This window comes from Carassius carassius, chromosome 48 (assembly GCF_963082965.1).
Source record: "Carassius carassius chromosome 48, fCarCar2.1, whole genome shotgun sequence".
NCBI lineage: Eukaryota > Metazoa > Chordata > Actinopteri > Cypriniformes > Cyprinidae > Carassius > Carassius carassius.
In genome coordinates, this window is record NC_081802.1 from 23159252 (window position 1) to 23185127 (window position 25876).

At 38.6% G+C, this 25876-nt stretch overlaps 1 long non-coding RNA gene across 1 annotated transcript; it reads left to right on the top strand.

Moving 5' to 3' along the window:
* The first annotated feature begins 6282 nt into the window (after positions 1 to 6282).
* On the top strand, positions 6283 to 7000 carry LOC132131133 (uncharacterized). The gene is made up of 3 exons (XR_009428851.1): positions 6283 to 6432; positions 6481 to 6552; positions 6842 to 7000. It is a non-coding gene; the product is annotated as an uncharacterized LOC132131133 (long non-coding RNA).
* The last annotated feature ends 18876 nt before the right edge of the window (positions 7001 to 25876 follow it).

Sequence of the window (25876 nt, forward strand, 5' to 3'; positions counted from 1 at the left end):
TATTATATCGGTCATCCGCGGCTGTCTTTGAGTTTCATTGTGTTTAAATACATGAACACAGCTGCTAATTAGTGTGATTAAACTCTATCTGTCACGTGACGTGCCATAGACCTTCGATCCGTTTTATATTAATTTCAGGTTCAATGATGTAAGTTGTATTTGTAGTAAAATCATGGTAATCACGACACTTACAATAGTAATAAATGAAATGTGAAGTTGAAACACAGTAAACGGGACATTTACCATGTTTTTACCACAATAACTGTAGTTTTACTATGGTATATTAGTAATCAATACAATAATCACCAAGCCAGCTATGTTTGTATCACTGTAATGTTAGTGTTTTTATGTGCTTTTATATGACAGATCACAGTAATCATATCTTCTGTACCATGCTTTTAATACTTTTTAATGTAAATCCAAAAAAAAATAATAATAATAATAATAATAAAAAAAAAAATTCATCTTGCAGTTCATTCATATCAGTTTATATCTAAATATTTTGCTCACAGATCATTATTAACATTCTGTATATAATTCAATTGTATTTTGTCTCCCCTTTTTTATTATTTTTATTTTTAGCTGAAAAAACGTAAAGGCAGTCAGCCCAGTGGTGTTTCTGAAGAGTTATTCCTTCAGAAATGGAGAAGGCAGAAGCTGCGGAGGCAGACATTTGCAGCAGTAAGTCTGTGATAGTTTGTCCCTTTTATCAAACATTCCTGCTGTTATCATTTGTACAGCATTTGTTGTTTCTTAAACTTTTGCACTGTCCAAATACCCACACTTGCCATCTTTGCACTTGACCACTTGATTACTTATTTGACGTCTTTCCTGTATTTGGCCTAGTGTTCAAGTGAGCATGAAGACCACAAGTGTGTGTCGAACTTTTCATGACCTGATGACTGTGTTTCCCAATCCTGATCCTGGAGAACCCCAACACTGCACGGTTTTGGTGTCTCTCTTATCTGACAAACACACTTTTGAGGTCTTGGAGTCTTCACTGATGAGCTGACGAGTTGAATCAGGTGTGTTTGATCAGGGAGACATCTCAAATGTGCAGTGTTGGGGTTCTCCAGGAGCACGATTGGGAGCCACTGCCTTATGGGACACTTATGTGTTTACAGAGATTTTTAATATCTAATTATCAATATTTCACATACTGTACATTGGACAGCTTTCTGTGACCTCTTGTGAGATCTCTGCAAAAAGTCTGACGATTTATACCAAAACATGATGCATGATGGGATACACTAAGCGTTGTATAGTGCTCCAGAGCAGTATTGGAGAGGTTTAGTGTGTGTTAAGGACGCATTATTAAGACCGGGGACAGTCTTGTGCACACACTGTCACGTACACACACTCTCAAGTGGCCAAGACTGCAAGTGTGGGTATCTGGACAGGGTCAAAGTCTTATAAATGAACCCTAAACACAGTCACACATCACAGTCTTAATAATTCATTTTAACACTTGTATGATATTGTCTCATCTGACACTATCAAAAGAATTCATATGACTATAGCTTGCTATTAATTACTTGCTTTCAATAATGGATGCATTTAACATTTAATTATACAGCATCTTTACAGAGGCTGCTTTTATGGTCTAAACAAAACCCAGTGTAATGTATAAGTTGAAGTAATTTAATATTTCCTTCCTTTCTGTCTTACATGATTGTTTGCAGATAACACTGTAGTTCTTCATCATGCACAAGGACTCTCCTCTTTAACTCTTTAATTATTCCCCACACACACAGAAATGGTCCCTGGATCAGTGATTAGACTTTGCAGTGGTTTGATTTTTGCAGAAGAAGTAACTTTGTTTTAGTTATAAGCTCATAATGAATACATTACAGAACCAGTGATGAAAACAATAGTTAAAATTAGTATTTTTCGTATTGATAAAGCATTGTGTTCTCTTTTTCAAGCTTCATACAGTAAACTTTACTTGGTGTCTTCCTAATGCTTTTATCATTAAAAAAAGCATCAGTTCTCATCAGGAGTTTTAGTAAAGGAGATATTGATACACAGTCATCCATATCTGAGTATATATATATATATATATATATATATATATATATATATATAAAATAATTAGCAAAAATCAGTGTAAAAATGTCCTCCTCACCCCCTTATCTTGCTCCTCACGTGCTTTTCATCAGTAATGTGCTTGCTCTTGGTTTGAATACAGTACAAGATCCACGTTGATCATTCCTGCTACATTCTCAGTTATCCCTCAAGTGTTTGTAACAATAAAGCCCATGGCACCATCTTGTAATGCAAAATAATTAATCTCGTAACTCCTTTTATTTCACAAAAAATTTGCATATTTGTTACTAAAATGTAAAAAATAACTTTCTGGTGTACTGATGTCCCATATGTTATTAATCCGATCAAAAATGTTTATGTCTTAAGTAAAAAATAATCCCAATAATTAATATGTAGTTTTTCCAAGTCTAAAATAAACACATATGAGCTTAACTAGTAAAATTATTTATTTTCCAAGAATCTTCAGAACACAATATTCACCATATTCATTTTATTGAAGCATAGACTATAAAGTTGATAAAGTAGCATCAAGACAAATAAGATTCAAGGAAAATAATTATCATCAAAAATACATTAACCTCATATATTAATCAGTTCACACAGATGAGTGATGAAATGTCCTTAAAAGTCACACAATCCCATCCAGTCAACTGTGATACAGATCATGTGATACCTATAAGACATGTGATACTGTTTCAGAAAATAATGATTCCTTATCATCACATCTAAACTGGTTTCATCTCCCCATCGTGATCTTCTTCTCTCGTGTCTGGAAACAGTTTGTGTTTGATATCTAGCACTGATGTGGTGTAGCTTGTTCTCAGCCAGAGGATCTCTCATCCTCTTCTTTCACTCCTTTCAAGAGCATCACTTGGTCAAAACCCCTCATTTGGCTGATGAGATCATCCGTACAAATTAAAATACTGCAATAAAAATTTAATTCTGCAAGAATTAAGAAAAAGTTACAGAGGCAAAGGACTTGCTCATGAGACTCCATTAGCATGTGTAGTTCTCAGAGACTGGAGTTTTTGCCTCTAGAATTAATCTATTGTTGCATTTAATGTGTCTTTTTTCCTCTAGAATCTTTCTCCAAAGTTCCTGACTTCTCTCACAAATGTAAGACTAGAGCCGGACCGTCTGGACTGAGGGACAACTTTTCCCTAAGAAAACAAAGGACTTTCCTGATAATTTAAAATTTGAACACTCTCTTGAATACCCTCCATCATAAGTAACGGTGCCATCGGAGACGCACCACACCTAGCAGTTCACACCTCACCATCACACTCCCTCCACTTAGTTTCACTCAGAATTGCCAATAGTATAATATTCTGCATTAATGCAAGTGATATTTACAGTCATGTTTGGTGTCATTTGAATTGTCTCAGGGCAACTGGTACAATGGTCTCAATCTTAGAAAAGTAGATTAAAAGATAATACAGATCCTAAGAGTTAAGAGATATTTTGATTACTGTAATGACAGTGCCCTTTTCCAGGGTCTTCCATGTAAATTACCTTCTGTTCCCATTGAGGTGTAAACTACCCTGGTCTGGGACCTGACTTAATCAAATTCAAATTGTGAGTTTCTGTCTTCATCTCGGGGGATGTTTGTCTTGGTCTGAGGTATTTAAAGGATTGCAGCAAAAGGATCAGGGCGATTTCTGTAGCCAGAAAGCCCGTAGTGTGTTGTGTGTCTCTTCACTTCATACTATGTATTTTCTAAGGTCAGGTATGCATATTTTACTTTTAGATTCATCTTTGAGAATTTGATGTTTTGTATTGATATGATTTGATGTGTTTCAATTGGATATGTAATTGGCAGAATACATATTTACCTGACTGATAATAAATTGTTACATTTGATTCTATTCTGTTTTACTCAGCAATTATTGACTAGTAGATTATGTTGTATCCTTGTTAGCAACATGAGCACCCGAATTAACGAGTTAATGTAAAAATAAAGAGTTAACTAGAATAATCAAATGTCAGAAGAATATTAATTAAAAAGGCATACAACCAATTCGCATTTCAACCTAAATTCGAGGTCATACTAAAATGGAGTCAGATTAAATAATAAACTGGAGTCAGATTTGAGTTTAACCTAAAATGAATAACTCTACGCACTTAAAGACCGAACACTTAGGAAACCTTCATCCAGCATCGGATACCTTCCTTGGGCCAAGTGCCTGGACCTTACACATATGTGTTTTAGTCTGTGCAATGTAAGGCCTGGCTTCAAACCAATCAACTATCAATCCATAATTTATAACACAACATTAACAAAACAATGAAATAATGTCAATTGGTGTTTATATCAACTAAACCAATTTCATGATACTTGTCTGCTTTTAAAACAGGTGGTGTGTTTTAAAAACATAAGATTAAAAATGTCCAGTCACACTTTGCTAACATGCTGTAATTGTAATAGTATAAAAAAATAAGGCTGACATGAACAGTTCTGTGAGAGATCATCATAAAATGTTGTATAACACAGCATTGCTTCAACACACACATACCAGTGGACTTTTGTTTGTTTGAGCACAAGATGGCCTTCTTTATTCCTCATCCTGAGCAAATCATTTCCTTGGTCTTCCTTCTCTTCTGTGAAACAAGATTATCTCTACTTACTCTGAGTGCAATTAATATTGCTCATTAAACATATAATTAAGTTAATTTAAAATAAGATTCAGACCAGAGCATTTGATGAGTAAATGTTGATTCAAAAAAACTCTAAACAAATGTACCTGGGAAGAGCTGGTCATGGCAAGATTCACTGAGACTCAGTAATAGCTTTTTTAGTTCTTAGGAAGTTTTGTGAGGGTTGGCTCTTAAAAGAGCTGTTGAGCTCGATATTGTAGACCTGAAAAAGAAGAACAGCATTATCTGCAAACAAACCTGTAAGACAGAAAGGAAGGAAATATTATTAATTACGTGCAACTTGTACATTACACTGGGTTTTGTTTAGACCATAAAAGCAGCCTCTGTAAAGATGCTGTATAATTAAATGTTAAATGCATGCATTATTAAAAGCAAGTAATTAATAGAAAGCTATAGTCATATGAATTATTTTGATAGTGTCAGATGAGACAGTCCTGGGGCTTGTACAATATCATACAAGTGTTAAACTGAATTATTAAGACTGTGATGTGCGACTGTGTTTAGGGTTCATTTTTAAGACTTTGATAAGACATCATGCATCGTGTTTTGGTATAAATCGTCAGACTTTTTGCTGAGATCTCACAAGAGGTCACAGAAAGCTGTCCAATGTACAGTATGTGAAATATTGATAATTGGATATTAAAAATCTCTGTAAACACATAAGTGTCCCATAAGGCAGTGGCTCCCAATCGTGCTCCTGGAGAACCCCAACACTGCACATTTGAGATGTCTCCCTGATCAAACACACCTGATTCAACTCATCAGCTCATCAGTGAAGACTCCAAGACCTCAAAAGTGTGTTTGTCAGATAAGAGAGACACCAAAACCGTGCAGTGTTGGGGTTCTCCAGGATCAGGATTGGGAAACACAGTCATCAGGTCATGAAAAGTTCGACACACACTTGTGGTCTTCATGCTCACTTGAACACTAGGCCAAATACAGGAAAGACGTCAAATAAGTAATCAAGTGGTCAAGTGCAAAGATGGCAAGTGTGGGTATTTGGACAGTGCAAAAGTTTAAGAAACAACAAATGCTGTACAAATGATAACAGCAGGAATGTTTGATAAAAGGGACAAACTATCACAGACTTACTGCTGCAAATGTCTGCCTCCGCAGCTTTCTGTCTTCTCCATTTCTGAAGGAATAACTCTTCAGAAACACCACTGGGCTGACTGCCTTTACGTTTTTTCAGCTAAAAATAAAAATAATAAAAAAGGGGAGACAAAATACAATTGAATTATATACAGAATGTTAATAATGATCTGTGAGCAAAATATTTAGATATAAACTGATATGAATGAACTGCAAGATGGAAAAATACATTTTTTTATTATTTATTTATTTTTAATTTGTTTTTTTTTGGATTTACATTAAAAGGTATTAAAAACATGGTACAGAACATATGATTACTGTGATATCTGTCATATAAAAGCACATAAAAACACTAACATTACAATGATACAAACATAGCTGGTTTGGTGATTATAGAGATCCCTAATGTGTCGTCATCATGACGTATTCCCAGTGGTGAACGCAAAGCATTTTGGGAATCCGCGGCACAAACATTAGGCGCCAAGACTTCTTTGCATGGAGGGAAGAACGCAGTGTTCAAGATACCGTCTACCTGCTGTGTTATAAACTGCAATAGTCGTTCTCACGATAGAAGTGGCATAAAGCTTAAGAACGGAATATCCTTTTATCGTTTTCCAGCGTGGAAAAATAATAGTACAAGTCATGTTTCAGAGATGACAAACAGTCGACGAATGCCATGGATAGCAGTGGTAAGGAGGCCAAGATTACCTTCGATAACTCCACCACACATGATTTTGTGTTCAAAGCATTTTCACAAAGGTAAGTTACAATTACTCTCTGTAAATGTTAACTGTTAACTAGCATGAAATGGCTAGAAAATTAGCTTAAGTTACCAATGTACTAAAGCGTAACGTTAATCAGTTTTAAATGTTGTACATCTAGCCTACATTGCAATTTATTTGGTGACTGTGTGATCCTGCTTTGATTACAGGAATAAATTAGTTTAAAATATATTAAAATAGAAAAGTCATTTTTTTAATCAAATAAATGGATTCCTTAGGAATAGAGTTTGTGATATGACGCAATTTCTTTATATTGTTACTGTCAGACACTACACCTGCACCTTAGATGGAAGGTCCTGTGAATCCACCTGCATCGCCGGGCACTGTCCACACCACTCATGAGACTGAGCTGAAGACTTCGCTGGATAAAATTGTGGTTGTGTGCTGTGCTTTTGACCAATATGTGTCCAAGTATTGTTGTGAAGGCGTCATGTTAGAATTATACACCATGCTCACATCTAATATGTAAATGTTTTTTTGTTTTCCAAAAGGTTCTTCTCACATGTAATGTTTTTTAGCCATGTCTGTAAATAAAATACACAAAGATTGAATAAAATTCTGCCTCCTTTATCTGTATTAAGGAAGAATTGTGCAAAATCAGTGTTCTTTGGTTGCAAACACAATTACATAACTTAAATAGTAGTGTGACCGAACGGTTAACGACAAGGCGGAAGTCAGCCTAACCTAAAGAAATAGTTAATATAATTTTTGGTTGTCAACTACGCCACCTAGGGACTTGCACCCTAAGAATGAATTCCAAGCCACCGGCTTTTCTCTTATTCGAAGCACACAGGTTCGTTTTCAGCAAGTAACTGGGCAGAGTCATGGGTTCTACAAAAAGATACTTTATTACAAAAAAACCTCACACTATAAAACCACCCCCCAACGGAGCATTAGAAAAAAATACTCATTCAACATGCACACAATAATTGACAAAGAAATAAATCAAAAGTTGATATATCAGTCACAGCAACGGTAAATTACCAAAGAAAACAATAAAAGAACACATTCATCAACATGACCATACAGGGCTGAAGGACATCTACTTTGGACACCCCCGGCTGGAAGTGGCCTACAAGAAAAGCAAAAGAAAAAGCTCACTCCATACTCATACCTCATCACACCACACAAGTGAAATACAGCACTCTCAAGTGAATGGGAGACCCCACTACCACAGCCCCAGGACACCCACGTGAGTGGCCCTCAGCTCCTGTATGGAAATAAAAAAATATATATATATAAATACAACAAACAATTTTACACCACTAGCGGTGTAAGCTAATACAAAACAATAAATAGGGTCAAGATAGAACAGTTAGCTGGACTTACACAGCCCCAAAATCCAGCGTCCCCAATAACGTCATCAAAATCATAAAAAGGTAAAAAGGAAATAAACACAATAAATCTACGGACACAGGAGGATAACTCCTTTTAGTCTTTAACAAAAAGACAAAACAAAATATTAAATCAATCAACTTAAGTCACAGACACATACAATAACAACCAGACAAGCATCATTAAGACGAGAACAAGGAGAAACTACACATCAATTCACCATTGCATTTTTAAGACAGACGACACAAACCAGATAAACTGGAAACAAAAGGAAAAAAAATCAAAAATCCAAGCGAGACGACAGCGCTGGATGGGCCGCTCGCACTACTGCCAAATATTGCAGCACGTCACGCCCAACCGACGATGATGATTCTGTTTACCTAGGTGACCTGTAGCTGGTGCACAGACGCCAGTGAACTGCAGCTGGTGCGCAGACGCCACTAAACGACCCATGCCACAGAATGCTGCAATGATACACATAATAAACGCACGCACACCAACATTAAACCCACGTGAACGCCACTCACCTAAATAACCAGCCAACTCCAACCTATCTGCTCCTGTATCAAGTGGTCCAACTGATTTGCATGCTACCTCCCAGTCTATACCAGCACCAACAGAGAATATTTAATAGTCATATCCTAAGAAAATAGATCTACCACAAACTCTTTACACATACCTTTTCCTGCAGCACGTCGAGCCGGAATGACAACACAATAGGGCGGGTGTTACAGCCTACTTAAATACGCGTTTCCTGATTTGACATAACCAATGAGTGACATCTACATCAGCCACACACTACAGTAGTAACAACCAACTTAATTTCAGTTTCTTTACATATTTAACATGTAATTACATTTAGATGAATAATTAACATGTAAATACATTTAGATAAATACATTTACATTATAAAGAGTCCATAGAAATGATGAGAAACTGAAGATGTATGAGGTAGGTTGTGGGTGATAAGTCATAGACACATGACTCTTCTCTGGCTGGTGCGCTGCTGAGTCCCACACAGTCTAAATGGAACCACTGTATAGGACAGTTCTGATTATCGCAAAGCAAACATGTCATCAAGCTCTTCAGGCTGTCTGTAAAAGCACCACAACACAGCCTTTTCAAGTGACCATCTTTTGGGCTGGAAGGTGTTACCTTGACCAGTCGCTTTGCTTGTAAGGATCGAGTCCTTTGATTCTCTTTATTTTTCTCGTCATATCTCATCTTTGCATTAGGATTTAGTTTTAGGCGGTATGGTCTGACAATGTTTTCTTTAGCCCGCTGCATTTTGTAGGATTATATTTTGTTTTTCACTCTAATTTTTCATGCCAGAACACTAGCCTGCTATGCCAGACCATGTTAACTGGCCAAACATACCCATAATTCTTTGCGTTCTGATGACATTGCCGCCCAGTTGGTCACATGTGTTAGCGATCTCTATTGTATTGATTACTAATATACCATAGTAAAACTACAGTTACTGTGGTAAAAACATGGTAAATGTCCCGTTTACAGTGTTTTAACTTCACATTTAATTTATTACTATTGTAAGTGTTGTGATTACCATGATTTTACTACAAATACAACTTACATCATTGAACCTGAAATTAATATAAAACGGATCGAAGGTCTATGGCACGTCACGTGACAGATAGAGTTTAATCACACTAATTGGCAGCTGTGTTCATTTACGCAATGAAACTCAAAGACAGCCGCGGATGACCGATATAATACAGCAATTAAACATATGGCGCTAATCTGATTAATAAAGAAGACAGAATACATTTTATAAAAGGCATTAAAAGAGTGTATTTACGACTACTCACCCAAACTGTGGAACTGATGGCAAGTATCGCGATGTGTGCTGAATGAGACATCTTGAACGTGATTTCATATAGCGATAAACATCTCATGTCCTCTCGTCGAAATTCTGACGCCAAAAGTTTCCCACTGAAAGCAATGAAGGTCGTAGTCAGGGTTCTAAATTAACACCCGCCAACCCGCCAAATGCGGGTTAAAATTAATTTTGGCGGGTGTTAATTAAAACTTACTAGCCAGTTTGGCTGGTGATCCATGGCATGAGGGTCTGTTCTCGGTCAATTATCCCCCTGGCAGCACTTCCTACATTTCCCATGAAAACTGTGCTGTAATGCTACGTGATGACGTTTCATATGCCCATTGGCTGCAAGCAGTTTGCAGTTAAACCAGCGCGAAAAAACATGGAAACGAATAGAGCGTCCATCAGAAAACACAAGGAAGAAGAACGAATGGAGCCAGAGCAGGGAACATAGACTGAAAGAGGAGGGAGTTAGCTATTAAAGAAAAAAAAATAAGATTAAACTAAATGCGGCGGTGGTTGGGACAGATTTCTGGGGGCGAAAAGAGGAATGAGGCAGGGGATGAGGATATTACGGAGCCCCGCACGTCACCTGTAGGAGAAAAAACAATCAATCCGTGGCGACGGTTTTGCAATCCGTCCCCTCAGTTTATAAACCGTACTCACGAATTCATAAACTGTTCCTTCGGTTTAACAAACCGTGCCCACGAATTTCCAATCCGTGCGCTCAGATTTTGTAAACCGCACCCTCGGTTTTTTAATCTGTACCCACGAATTCATAACCTGCGCGCACACTTTCGCAATCCGTTCCCATGGATTTGTAAGCTCCTACGTGTTAACATACAGTTTTAATGAATATTATTATGTGGAATGGGTCTACAGCAAAGTGTCTTAAGTGATTCTCTATCAAGTGTAGTACGAGGTGGAATACAAAGATTTAATAAGAAAGATGTGCATCAAAATCTTGTTAAATTTGTGATAATCTTATAATAGCACTTGATTATTATTGTACAATAAACCTGCCATTGTGACTGACTCCGGAGTAATTATTTTTCCTCTTTTGTAAGTTGTTTTGGATAAAAGATTCTTATGCATAACCTGTACAATAATATATAATAAGGATAAAAATAAAAATAAAGTTATTTTTATAATTTTAATTTGTAGGCTAAATAAATGATTAAGACATTAAAAATGTTTGTCATAAAATAATTAATGAATTGCTTTATTTTTCTAAATAAATAGTTTTGGAAATGCTTGTGTACAATTCTTTCTTAACATGAAGACTTATTTTTGTGATTTTATTATACTAAGCGACCACCCACCCCACCCCACCTGCCGGAGTTAGATGCATGCTTCACTGTTAATGTCATTATTAAATAATTAGGCCAAAAATAACATTGCATTCAGTTAGAGAGAAAAGGAATGAAAACATAACCGGTATATTATTTGTTTTGTATTGCTTTTTACCCTTATTTTCTTCTTTTTAGTGTTTATTTTTTTGGCAATAAAACACAGGCGGCTGTTTTATCCTATTGTTGATTAATGTAAAATAAACGCTAAAAAGAAGACTATTTTGTGAATGCTTATCGTGGTCTCGTTGGATACTATGAAAAATAATGTTTAATAAACAAAAATGAATCTGCCGGTGGGGGCGGCGCCACAAATGCGTGCCGGTTTACAAATCCGTGGGAATGGATTGCGAAAGCGTGCGCACGGATTATGAATTCGTGAGTACGGTTTGTTAATCCGTGGGCACGATTTGTTAAATCGAGGGAACAGTTTATGAATTTGTCAGTACGGTTTATAAACTTAGGGGACGGATTGCAAAACCGTCGCCACGGATTGATTTTTTTCTCCTACAGGTGACGTGCGGGGCTCTGTATTACGGACAGAGAAACAAAGAAAAGAAAATTTAATGCCAAAAGGCTGACGGGTCATGAATGGCTTGTGTTTGATCACAAGAATGTCGTAATGCTTTGTCAGCATTGCCACATGTAAGTTACGCGAAAGAAAAAACAAAACAAGCAATTTCGTGGTGGGAACTAATAATTTAAAATTTGAGTCAGTGTATATTTTGTTGTATGCATTGTACTTTATATGTGTTTTTATTAATTAATTAAACAATGTTAATAAAATGATCAAATGCATTCAGTGGCACTCATAATTTGTTATTTTTACCGAAAAAAAAAATGGCTAGTGGAAATTCTGATTGGCTGGTAACTTTAGAAAGTTACCAGCCACATTGGCTGGTGAACAAAAAAGTTAATTTAGAACCCTGGTCGTAGTGCGTTGATATTTCGACGCCGAGAGGCACATTTGGCGTCATAAAAGTGACACTAGGGGCGCTTGACCATGCTTCGGTTTTTGACGCCTTTGGAGTGAGAATGGGTTGTTAAACATCACTAGAGACAATGCAAACAATGACGGAGGAACAGGAAGCAGTACAAAAGAACTTGGAAACAGAAGAGGATTTGGGAAAAGGAGACAACGAGGAATCTAATGAAATGGGAAAGGAAAGAATACAGAGAAGAAGATCCATAAAGGTAACCCCCAATATAGAAATGGTTAAAAATTCACAAAGATACTCAGGTGCAGTCCCATGAAGTGCCTTGTATGTTAAAATAAGAATTTTAAAATCAATTCTCGCATTTACGGGAAGCCAGTGTAATTGTGAAAGAACCGGTGTAATGTGTTCACGAGGAGAAGTACAAGTGAGCACACGAGCGGCAGAATTTTGTATATACTGAAGCTTGCTCAATGATTTAACTGGAAGGCCAGAGAACAAGGCATTACAATAATCTAACCTAGTTGTTATGAAGGCATGTATAAGCCTTTCTGTGTCTGCAAAAGAGAGAAAAGGTCTAAGTCGAGCTATGTTTCTCAGGTGGAAAAATGCAGTTTTAGAGATGTGTTTTATGTGTGCTTCAAATGATAATTGTGAATCAAAAATGACACCAAGATTTTGCACCTGTGAAGTAGGGATTACCGTGCAGGAATCAACAATCAAACTGATCTGCTCGGCCTTACGAGTGGCTGCCACTGTACCAATCCGCATCAGTTCAGTTTTGGACCCATTCAGCTTCAGGAAGTTGTTATGCATCCAGTTACTGATCTCTGCTAAACAACCACGCAACGCTATTAATGAGCAATGGACATCAGGACTAGTGGTGATGTAAATCTGCGTATCATCAGCATAGCAGTGATACCCAAGACCATGTTTCCTAATGATCTGCCCAAGTGGAAGCATATAAATATTAAATAATATTGGACCCAATACTGAACCCTGAGGAACTCCCTGTCGAACAGGCACGGTATCTGATTTATTGTTACCCAAGCCAACAAACTGGGCACGATTCGTTAAATAAGACCGAAACCAATTGAGGACAGCTCCAGAAAGACCCAACCAATTTTCCAGCCTGTCAAGCAGAAGAGAGTGACATATAGTGTCAAAAGCAGCACTGAGGTCTAACAAGACCAAAATACTGTATGCACCTGAATCCGCCGTGATAAGAAGATCATTTATGACCCTAATTAAAGCGGTTTCAGTACTTTGCCCTCTTCTGAACCCAGATTGAAAAGGTTCAAAGAGACTATTCAGAGCTAGGTGATTATTTAACTGAACAGCCACAACACGCTCAAGAACTTTAGCCAAGAATGGGAGGTTAGAAATCGGCCTGTAATTGGATAAATCAGATACATCACAACCAGTCTTCTTAGGGACTGGTGTAATGGCAGCTATTTTTAGTTCTGGAGGAACAATTTCAGAGGTCAATGACAAGTTCACAATTGAAGTCATAAAAGGGCAGATTGATGCAAGGCAGTTCATGATGACCAAGCAGGGAACCGGATCTAAAATACTGGTTGTAGAGTTCATGGACTTCACTGTACTTATAATAAAATCATCTCCGACCATTTCAAAGTTTGAAAAGGTAGTAGTTGGGAAGTTTGAAGGCTGGATATTAACTAGCTCAAGAGGAGTGATGGTATTTAAAGTGCTATATATATCCTCAACCTTACCAGTGAAATAATGAAGAAACTTATTGCACTGTTCAACAGAAGAATGAACAACGGCCTTAGTCGGTTTGAGAAGATTGTCAACAGTCTTAAACAGCGATTTAGAATTTGTTGCAGCGTTACCAATGATGCTTGAATAGTAGCTCTTACGTGCAGTATTCAAAGCAGAATGGTAAGCAGACTGTTGTTCAGTGTAAAGAAGCCTGTGCACCGTCAGGCCAGATTTCTCATTCTCATCATTTAAAGTTCTGCACATGGATCCGAACGTCTCTGTCTCATCATTACAGAAGACTTCGCCAAACCAGGATCCAGCAGCTTTATTGAACCCAAGACCAGGTATGGAGCCAGCTAAAAGTTCATTCAACCCTGTAGGTGTGCTTTGCTCCATTTTTCAAGATGGCCGACCAATTGAGTTCTTTGTGGAGGAATTCATCCAGTATAGTCACCTTTTGCCTGGGGATGAGGATCTGGTAAAGGACTGTTTCTGGAGTGGTCTTGACGCTAAGATAAGCTTAAGTTTACCAGAAGAAGACCCTAGCTGGGCCCTGGGACAGTTTATTGACTTTGTATTGCAGTTTTGTGGCTCTCCCTTTACACTTGAGGAGGTCACTTCTCCAAGGTATCCAGCTCCTATCCGTTCGGTGGTCCCTGTACCTGAGCTTCTGCATAAGATGGCCGCCAGCCCAGCGCCGCTGCACAAGATGGCCGCCAGCCCAGCGCCACTGCACAAAATGGCCGCCAGCCCAGCGCCGCTGTGCAAGATGGCTGCCAGCTCAGCGCCGCTGCACAAGATGGCCACCAGCCCAGTGCAAGATGGCAGCCACGGTCGACTTTCCAGAGTCAGGTCAAGCCACCACTAACACACAAGAGTCAAGTGAAACAACAGTTAAACTTCATTAGTCTAGACAAGTCTCCGCTGACCGTCCAGAGTCAGGCCAAGTCACCATTAACACCCATGAGTCAAGTAAAACCACAGTTAAACTTCATGAGTCTAGTCAGCTCACCGTTGATCAGGTCCCTGTTGATTTCCCGGAGTTGAGTCAGGTTCCGGTTGACCCTCCAAAGTCGAGTCAGGTGCTCATGGACCCTCCAGAGTCAGGGTCTGGAGGTCACTCCAATCAGGACCATTCCACATCAACCACCAGATGTCACTCGGACTCTAGCACCTCTCATCTGTTGCACCACACCCGAACTACATTCCCCATGAGTCACTGCATCACAATCACCCTGCCACACCTGCACCTCATTTACACACACATAAAAGCAGCACACTCACTTCCACTCTCTGCGAAGTCTTGTTTAGCCAGTCTGACATTTCCGAGCGTTTTCCTTGTGTTTTCCTTCTGTACCTGACCTTTGGATTGTTTATACCGACTCTGATTCTCTGCTGCTTGCCCCCGACATCTGCCTCTTTCTGTTATCGATTCTGGTTATCCCTACATACCTGACGCCGTTACTGATCATTGCCTGTCTGACCATTCTCATCATTAAAGTTCTGCACATGGATCCGAACGTATCTGTCTCATCATTACAATAGGGAAGAAGAAAATGAAGGATGCATATAGAGGAAACAAATAGAGACAGCAATAGTACAGTTAAACAATGGGAAGAGTCCTGGAGCAGATGGTTTGACTAGTGAATTTTATAGAGTTTTTGAGGATATTTTAATCCCCCATAAAAGACGTTTATGAGGAAATGTATGATAGAGGGGAGGCAAGCCAATTGATGAGAGTAGGATTGGTAAAGCTAATTTAAGATAAAAAGAGGTGATTCAGCTAATTTAAAGAACTATAGACCTATATCAATGTTAAATACAGATTTTAAAATTCTTGCAAAAATGTTAGCAAATCGGTTCAAGAAGGTTCTACCTGGAATAATAACAACAAATCAATCTTAATTAATAACAGGGAGAGAAATTAGTGATACAGTTAGTAATATAAGAGAAAAAATAATAAAGAAGGATACATAATTAGTTTAGATTTGGAAAAAGCATTTGATAGGGTAGAATATGATTTTTTTATTTGAACTTTTAGAGCATTTTGGTTTTGGGAATAATTTTATAAGATGGATTAGAGTTTTATACAAAGGTGGAATTAGTTGTATAAAGTGTAATGGGTTTTTAACTGATGTATTTAGTATAACAAGATCAGTAAGACAAGGGTGTCCTTTATCTGCATTATTGTAAAGTATAGTTGCTGAACCACTGGGTTTAGTGGTTGGGGAAGATGAATATATTATACAAGATAGCAGAACAAATTAGATCACACAATCACAAAACGAACACAAAAAGGCAAAAGGACTACTCCAGTACATTTCAGTTAAATAAAAATGCCATTACTTAAAACATTTACACATGTAGATGGACTCATGTTCTATAGATTTAACATAACGTTTAAAATCATTCAAGGAAACTAGACACTGTAATTTAAGTGTTTTCTGTAGGTCATTCCAAGTTGAAGGAGCAATAAACATGAAAGCCTTTTTAAAAAACTCTGTCCGGGCTTGAGGTACATTCAATGAGAGAATTTTCTGGGACCGTAAACCATAAGTACTCTGAGTAAAAGAAAGAAATTCGGATATGTAGCATGGTAGCCTGCCTATGATTCCCTTATAAATAAAAATATAAAGGTGATGTAGCAGAAATGACTCGAACCAGACAAATTAAAGAGTCGATCAGGGCTGTGTTTGAAACACGAGCCGAATTCCTCAGAAAGTCATAAAACATTCTGTGCCACAAGTCCCAAGCAAGATGAGCAACCAACTCGTTCACAGAACAGCTTTCAACATTAATACCACTAGAACAATTATTTACAATTTCAATTTGAAGGAGAGAAATTTGGTGTCAAATTTGTTGTTCGTAATGGAAATGCAACGCTGGACATCACATGTAAACCCATGAGAGTTAAACACTTCCATTGACCTCCCCCCACCTAACAGAACCAGACTGAAATTCCTAAGGGGGAAGGGGGCTTTGAACCTCTCGTCTCCACAGAAGTCTTTGTCAAGAGAATGGCAAATAAACTGTCTTTTGTACATATATATGGACCAGAATGAACTCAAAAAGACTTATAAATGAATCAATCCATCGCTTCACTCCATATTCATTTATGTGTAACCCACACATTTGACTATCATGTTATAATCACTTATTGTGTATGTCTTTTAATAACTATGGGATAGCTTAAGGATACATAGTCATGTCTAGTATCTATGTAATCGAATCTGCTTGCTTGAATTAGTCCAGACAATCAAAAATTTGTCAAATGTATCATTTTTGTGTCATAGGAATCATGTCCAAAATTAGACCCTGCAAGAGCTGGAAAATTCGGACCACATGCTTGGTAAGATAAACATGATTTATGATACCCCCCAGCCAAGACTATATCTGATTGGTCAAGACAACTTTTGACCTGTTTCCCTTACATATTTATGGTGGAGAATGCGGGCAGTTCAATCTAAATTGTGAGCATAAACCAAGTTATTTAATCTTTTATTTTGCCGCGGATTAAAGATGAGAAGCTAGCGAGACGTGTGTGTGTGTTTGTGTGTGTGTGACCCGTGACGTAAGCAGCGCGCGACCGCTTAGATGAATGAAAGCAGATGGGAGTGTAACTCGAGTCCGCTTCTCCATTGTTAACAGCAGTAAGTGAACTTAAAAGTAAACATCTGAGATCGTACAATAAGGTAGAAATTGAGCGTGTTCCTCATTTTTGTAAGGCCTTGCTTATAGCTGATTTGATTTCACTGCGTGTTCCAGTGCCTCTCAAAAGCTAAACTGCTGTGATTCAAAGGGATATAAATCGGCGAATAAAGAATAGTTTTGAGCGTGTTCTTCAATCTATGTATCAAGCCTCAGTATTCATAGTTTGATTACCAGTGCGTGTTCCACTGCCGAATCAAATTTGATATTTGACTCCCCCAAGTTTAACATTAGAGAATAATGTTTGCCTGTCTGTGTCCGTTCACAAAGTGAATGCAATCTCGCGTAACACTACGTGTGTCCGAGAGTAATTTGAATGGGAGTGTTTTAAAAGCTTGATCAAGTAAGTTTTAACTGTGTACCAACAGTGAAGGAAACCTTTTGTGTTTGTGCCCAGAAAAACTGGCACGGAGATTCAGATCGCCATCACTGTGTTCCCTTAACTACAGCAGGAAGCTGCTATTTGAAACAAGATCAATTTAACTCTAAATTTTAATTTTTTTTTAATTTTTAAATTTAATACGAACTGAAAGTTTAAGTGCCACATCGCAAAACCAACTAAAAGCGGTGTTGTAATGTGTACAGTGTTGAAATGAGCCGACATTTCATGTTATATGTTTAAATGTACGTCCAATGCAACAATTCATGTGCTAAAGTTAATTCACTCGAGTGTGTTTTGGTTGCCACAGTGACGACCGTGACACGGAAGCCTTAACATACTTCCGGAGCAACATTGCACTGCGAACGCGCAGCGCATCGAAACTAGTGTAAACAAACTCCACGGTGTTGCTTAGCTAATGAAACCATTGTATTTACATTGAAGTCTATTCTAAAGCCAGTAGCCTCAAAGGTTAGCAGTTAGCATTACCATCCAGTGGATGAATAGTGTGTGTTTGGGCAACGTGATTTAACCCTTTAAACATCTTAACTAACACTTGTTAGTCTCTTTCTCTTTTATTGCTCTAAGTTAATTATTACCCATCTGAATATATGCTATTCAGACCTTTACTTATTTGATTGCGTTTAACCCCTCTTCCTGTTTTGGTTATACACTTAACCACTATTGTTTTACTTATTGATTTCCTCTAATTTCATTTTTGCATATTTTGCCCATTTATTATTTTTTATAATTTTACTTTTTCTTACCATTTCTTTACCCTAGCTTGGGAACGACACACCTGAGCCCTAACGGAGACATTGTTATCCCTCACTACGAGTTCAAATAAATTAGAAAGACAACTCTCTTTCACTTAAAGTTTATTTTGTTTGATTAGTTGTTTAGCAACTAAAACAACGCTCTCCTTATAGTTGAGATAACCGCTACTGAGACTTACCATCTCCGTCCTCTCTCCTTTACTTTCCTCTTCTCTTTTTACATTTGTAGGACATGTAAGAACAATCAATCAATTCTAAGTGAATTAAATACACAATCGTGCCAAAGACGACGAATCATCCTTATGAATTTTGATTGTAATCAACCTCTCCTTTGTTCTTCCTAACCTCCCTACATTTGGAAACGCAATCCAAGTTTTAGCATCTCATCCAACGTTGAGATCTATTTAATAGAGATACGTGTTGAACAACTGTCGCCCTCGCAGCCTCCCTGGTGAGCGGTCCAACTGTAAGGTGTACGGTGTCAATCTTGTCAGACTAAGGAAAGAGATATCAGCATTATTATTGTATTCTTTTGTCCAAAACAAGAAATATAATAATATTGTTTACTTTTTTGATAACATTTAATTAAAAAAAATAAATTTCCTAATTTGAAAAACATAAATTTTTGCTTGTCATTGAATTTGTTTTTCACCTCTTTCTCTCTTTTCCTCTTCCTCATTAGAGTAACAAAGTCTTCGCATCTCTAGTCTACTTAGACACCCTGAGACCAACACAGTCATCACCACACTTCACTAGTGGTTCACAATCACTGATACAACACTTAGTTGTCCCACAACACATAGTCAGTCCCTCTTCTCCCTAGCGTGCCAACATGCCGCAGACTGCAGACCCCATTGCCCATGGGGAAGATTTGAACACTTGGCATGACAGACATGACAGACAGCCTCACTCCAAAGACATTTGAACTGTTATTATTTTTAATAATAATCCTAATCCTGAGAAGATTCCTGACACAAGATTCAAGCCAGAACAACAACCACAAGGAGCTACTCAAGATCACAAGCTCACTAAGCTATGCCTTCACAACCCAGCTGAAACTGAGCGACAAGCACATCACCCATCTTCAAGAGGAGCTGACACGTGCTCAACGTCGCATAGACAAGCTGGAAGTGAAAGTTCAAGATCAACTCAAAGCACCCAGCGAGAGGGAGCAGGAAATAACGGAACATGTTAAGCTCCAAGCAGCCCTGGCAGCAGCTCAGCTCGACCAGCAACATACAACGGCTGCTCAGAAAGACCTGGTAAACAGACTCCAGTATGCCAAACAGCTACTAGAGAAAGCCAAGATCGACATCAGCAACAAGAATTCTGAAATTAGTGCTTTGGAAGAACACCTTGAAAGGTACAGAACTGAAACGGACAATCTGACCCAACAACTAGACGATACCAACGATGAGCTCTACATGGTTAGAAAAGAACTCCAAAATGCTTACAAGCAGAAACAAGAGCCAAGAAAAGAGAAACATCTACTAGCCTCATCACTGCTGAGCAGAACAGAGTCCCACGTCAAAGAACTGGCATATGATGAAAGGAGCGAAGGGCCACAACCCAAAACCTCACCTGCCTTCACCACACAACCCTTTCCTGCCAACGAAAGAAAACCTCCCGTCCAAGACCTTGGAGCTGCACACGGGATGACCATCAAAGACCTTAACAAACTGTCTAAAAACATCAGCAGGTTCAACCCGAACTCCACAGAGGGCCAAGACATCCAGGCTTACCTGCAAGATATTGAATTTCATCTGGAAATGAGACCTCATGTGACTGACAGAGACTGGTTATACCTCCTTAGAGCCACGTCCAGTCCCGAGGTATGAAACTTTCTAGATCGACAGCCCAGTCAAACCAAGTCAAACTACCAGCGACTTCGTGAGGTCCTGATTAAAGAGTTTACAGACCCAGAGTCTGAACATGGACTGTTGACCGCCTTGGAAACCAAACAAGGTCGACAAGAGACTCCACAAGCTTTCTACAACCGACTCCGACAAGCCTACTTTGGTGCACACAACAACCCTGACCTTGAAGAGGATGTGAACTTCAAAACCCTCTTCCTAAAGAATCTGCACCCTGGAGTCAGTCACCATCTAGGTGTCATGGCCTGTCCGAACTCCATGACCATCCAACAGTTGTGTGACCTTACACAGAAGGCCTATAACAAACAGAAGATGGCCTCAAAGAAAGGTAACAGAACCTCCACACTCTTGAACTCTGTCAACAAAGACTCAAGCCTTGCACTGGACGACACCCAGTGGCATCACAACGCCAGAGGCTTTCATCAAGAGCACAGAGAGCGTGACGCCCATATCCACGACCGTTTTCAGCCGAACTGCTGGAAAAATCCATGGGACCAGCCACGCTTCTCAAGAAACCAAAAGGATAACATCTGGAAACCTAACCAGATATCCAAAGGTAATCACCTGACTCATCCAAGAGCAACACGGGTGGGTAAGCGACAACAAAACCCACCTCAGCACCACTCAGACATGCACAGTGCTGAGTATGCACAAGAACATGACAGCTTACCATCAGAAGACATGGAACAAGTCATGAAACAACAGAGAGAGTTCCTTCAAGACAATTCACATGCATATGACCGCAAAGTTGAGTCGTGCTCGCTGTGACCAGCGACAGAACGGAAGGCCGGTGGTCACCTGGTGCACCACATCAGAGATGACAAGCACCTGTTCAACAACGACCCAGAACGAACAAGTCTTTCACGGCCAACCATTGATGAAAAATCTGAGGTACCAAAGGACATCACCTCAGTCACTAACAAACTGTCAAATGAACTCCAACTCCAAGAACCACATTCCCTGTCTGTGCAACAGCAACCACCAGAGCACAGAAGGTCAGAAAGTCTGCTACAGCAAGAAGGCACCACAAGAAGAATGCAACATAGGAGACAAAGTTTTGCTACCCAGCTTCACACAGCCATGCCAAACTGCCTCCGACTGTCTGCTAAAGAACTTCCTGCCTTGCTGGACTGACCCCCATTAGACCATGGACACGCCCTCATCCAAGCCAAGGTTGCAGAGAGTCAGTCTTCAGTGACATACTAGAAAAAGGGGGAGACAACACAGACTTGAACAGATCTGACCACACACACACAACATTACCTACACCCAGAGGTAACCACATCTACTGATAACACATTCAACAAACGTATTCTTCCCACAGGTAGAATATGCAACTTTTAGCGTAAAAAAGTTACACATACCCACCATGGAGAAACGTGCAGCCATCCCCACAATAGGTAGAACACCTGACACTAAGTTAAGGTTCATGACACACTAGCTGCACCTGACATCCTAGCTCAATAGTAGTTAACCCATGCTCGGAAAACAAACAGCAGCTTTGTTTTTGTTTTGTTCTTCTTTTACCTATCCTTCGCCTTCCCCTCTTTCCTGAGTAGGTGAAACACCTAGACACCCTGCAGGGGTCAAAGGTCTGGTTCGCAGCACGACGCCCGCGGCAACGATCGTCGTGTCAGGACCACTGCCCACGTATCGACGAGGACAGTAGACTTTTTGCTTTAAATGAATGGTTGTTGTCATGGTGTAAAGAACAGAAACTGCTATTTGTTAATAACTGGAATCTTTTCTGGGAGCGTCCTAGGCTGTTTCGCGCTGATGGATTACATCCCAGCAGAGTCGGAGCGGAGCTGCTCTCTGACAACATCTCCAGGACACTTCGCTCCATGTGACTAGTAAGACAATTCTCTAATAACTATTATGATGAGTTTTGTTCCACCCGCTTAAATGATAAAAGTACTTGCGCTGTAAAAACTATTAAGACTGTGTCTGTTCCCCGAATAGTGAGGTCAAAATATAATGTAGAATCTAGAAAAAATCTTATCGTAATTAAACCAGAAAAATGTAAAGTAAATGAACAAAAACAATTTTTAAAGTTTGGGCTCATAAATATTAGATCACTCACACCCAAAGCAGTTATTGTAAATGAAATGATCACAGAAAATAGTTTTGATGTACTCTGCTTGACTGAAACCTGACTAAAACCAAATGATTATTTTGGTCTAAATGAGTCTACTCCACCGAACTACTGTTATAAGCATGAGCCCCGTCAGACTGGTCGTGGCGGAGGTGTTGCAACAATATATAGTGATATTCTCAATGTTACCCAGAAAACAGGATACAGGTTTAACTCTTTTGAAATACTTCTGCTTAATGTTACACTTTCAGACATGCAAAAGAAATATAATGTATCTCTTGCTCTGGCTACTGTGTATAGACCACCAGGGCCGTGTACAGAATTCCTAAAAGAATTTGCAGATTTCCTCTCAGACCTTCTAGTTACAATTGATAAGGCGCTAATCATGGGAGATTTTAATATTCACATTGATAATGCAAATGATACATTAGGACTTGCGTTTACTGACCTAATAAACTCCTTTGGAGTCAAGCAAAATGTCACCGGGCCCACTCATCGTTTTAATCATACACTAGATTTAATTATATAGCATGGAATCGATCTTACTGCTATAGATATTGTACCCCAAAGTGATGATATTACAGACCATTTCCTTGTATCGTGCATGCTGCGTATAACTGATATTAACTATATGTCTCAGCGTTACCGTCTGGGCAGAACTATTGTTCCAGCCACCAAAGAAAGATTCGCAAATAACCTGCCTGATCTATCTCAACTGCTATTTGTACCCAAAAATACACATGAATTAGACGAAATTACTGACAACATGGGCACTATTTTCTCTAATACATTAGAAGCTGTTGCCCCCATCAAATTGAAAAAGGTTAGAGAAAAACGTACCGTGCCATGGTATAACAGTAATACTCACTCTCTCAAGAAAGTAACTCGTAGTCCTGAACGCAAATGGAGGAAAACTAACTTGGAAGTTTTTAGAATTGCATGGAAAAACGGTATGTCCAGCTATAGACAGGCTCTAAAAACTGCTAGGGCAGAGCATATCCACAAACTCATTGAAAATAACCAAAACAATCCAAGATTTTTATTTAGCACAGTGGCTAAATTAACAAATTACCAGATGCCACCTGATTCAAATATTCCACCAACGTTAAATAGTAATGAGTTTATGAATTTCTTCACTGATAAAATAGATAACATTAGAAATACAATAGCGAATGTAGATTCTACAGCGTCTAACACTTCAGTTTCATCCATTGCACCCAAAGATAAACTGCAGTGCTTTACAAATATAGGACAGGAAGAGCTAAATAAACTTATCACTGTATCTAAACCAACAACATGTTTATTAGATCCTTTACCCACTAAATTACTAAAAGAGCTGTTACCTGTAGCCGAAGAACCGCTTCTCAATATCATTAACTCGTCGTCATCTTTAGGTCACGTCACAAAACCATTCAAGCTGGCGGTTATCAAGCCTCTTATTAAGAAACCAAAACTAGATCCTAGTGTACTGGTAAATTATAGGCCTATTTCAAATCTTCCATTTATGTCTAAAATTTTAGAAAAAGTTGTGTCTGCTCAATTGAGCACCTTCCTGCATAAAAATGATCTGTATGAAGAATTTCAGTCAGGTTTTAGGCCCCACCATAGCACAGAAACTGCACTTGTTAAAATTACAAATGACCTGCTCCTTGCGTCAGATCAAGGCTGCATCTTATTTCTAGTCTTACTTGATCTTAGTGCTGCATTCGACACCATAGATCATGACATACTCATAGATCGATTACAAAACTATACAGGTATTCAAGGGCAGGCTCTAAGATGGTTTAGATCCTACCTGTCCGATCGCTACCATTTTGTTTACTTAAATGGGGTGTCATCTCATTTATCATCAGTAAAATATGGAGTGCCACAAGGATCCGTCCTAGGTCCCCTTCTATTTGCAATATACATGTTGCCCCTTGGTAATATTATTAGAAAATACGGAATTAGCTTCCACTGTTATGCTGATGATACACAGCTATATATCTCAACGAGACCAGATGAAACTTCCCAATTATCTAAGCTAACAGAGTGTGTTAAAAATGTAAAAGATTGGATGACAAATAATTTTCTCCAATTAAATTCGGATAAGACAGAGATATTAATTATTGGACCAAAAAACACCACACAGAATCTTGTAGATTGCAACCACCTAGATTTTCTAGGTGGTTGTCCTGCTTCGTCAATAAACAAGCTACAGGTAGTCCAAAATGCAGCAGCTAGAGTCCTTACGAGGTCAAGAAAATATGATCATATTACCCCAATTTTACAGTCTCTGCACTGGCTACCTATTAAGTTCCGTATCAGTTACAAATTATCATTACTTACCTATAAGGCCCTAAATGGTTTAGCTCCTGCGTACCTAACTAGCCTTCTACCACGCTACAACCCATCACGCACCCTAAGGTCAAAAAACGCCGGACTTTTGGTAGTTCCTAGGATAGCAAAGTCCACTAAAGGAGGTAGAGCTTTTTCACATTTGGCTCCCAAACTCTGGAATAGCCTTCCTGATAATGTTCGGGGTTCAGACACACTCTCTAAATCTAGATTACAAACACATCTCTTTCGCCAAGCATACGAATAATGTATCTTTTAAATTGTGAGTGTAGTTGCATCTGATCAAATGTGCATTTTTATTCTTTAGCTTGAGTTAAACTAATTTTACTTTGTTGGATCAGCAGCTATGCTAATGATGTCTCTATTTTGTTTCTATGGTTTGTAATTAGGATTTACACAAGCTCCAGTCTGGATCCAGAACACCTGAGAAGAGATGATGCTGACCCTCAGAGGACCCCAGATGATCCTAACCTTGAATCAACAAACAGAACTAACAATTATTGCTACATGTGTGACTGCATCATATAATAACTATTAATTAATAATATTGATAGTTCATCGTCTAGCTGACTACGTCTTGTATTATTATTATTATTTTTTATTTTTTCTAAAATCCTGTCAAACGTGCACAAACTACTAGCTACTACTAAATATTGTAGAAACATAATTTTCTGTAAAGTTGCTTTGTAACGATTTGTATTGTAAAAAGCGCTATACAAATAAACTTGAATTGAATTGAATTGAATATTAGGATTGACTCTGAACACCTAATATCCACCAGCCAGAGAGCTCCATGCATGATAGGTCAATTCATTTAATTGAAAATGAGATTACTAGAAAACTAACGGTAAACGTGTAAAGTAAGACAACCTAGAAGAGCCAAACAAAGTTAAACACAAATTTGATTGATGAATCAAAATAAAACAATCCTCAACAAAACTATCCTCAATGTGC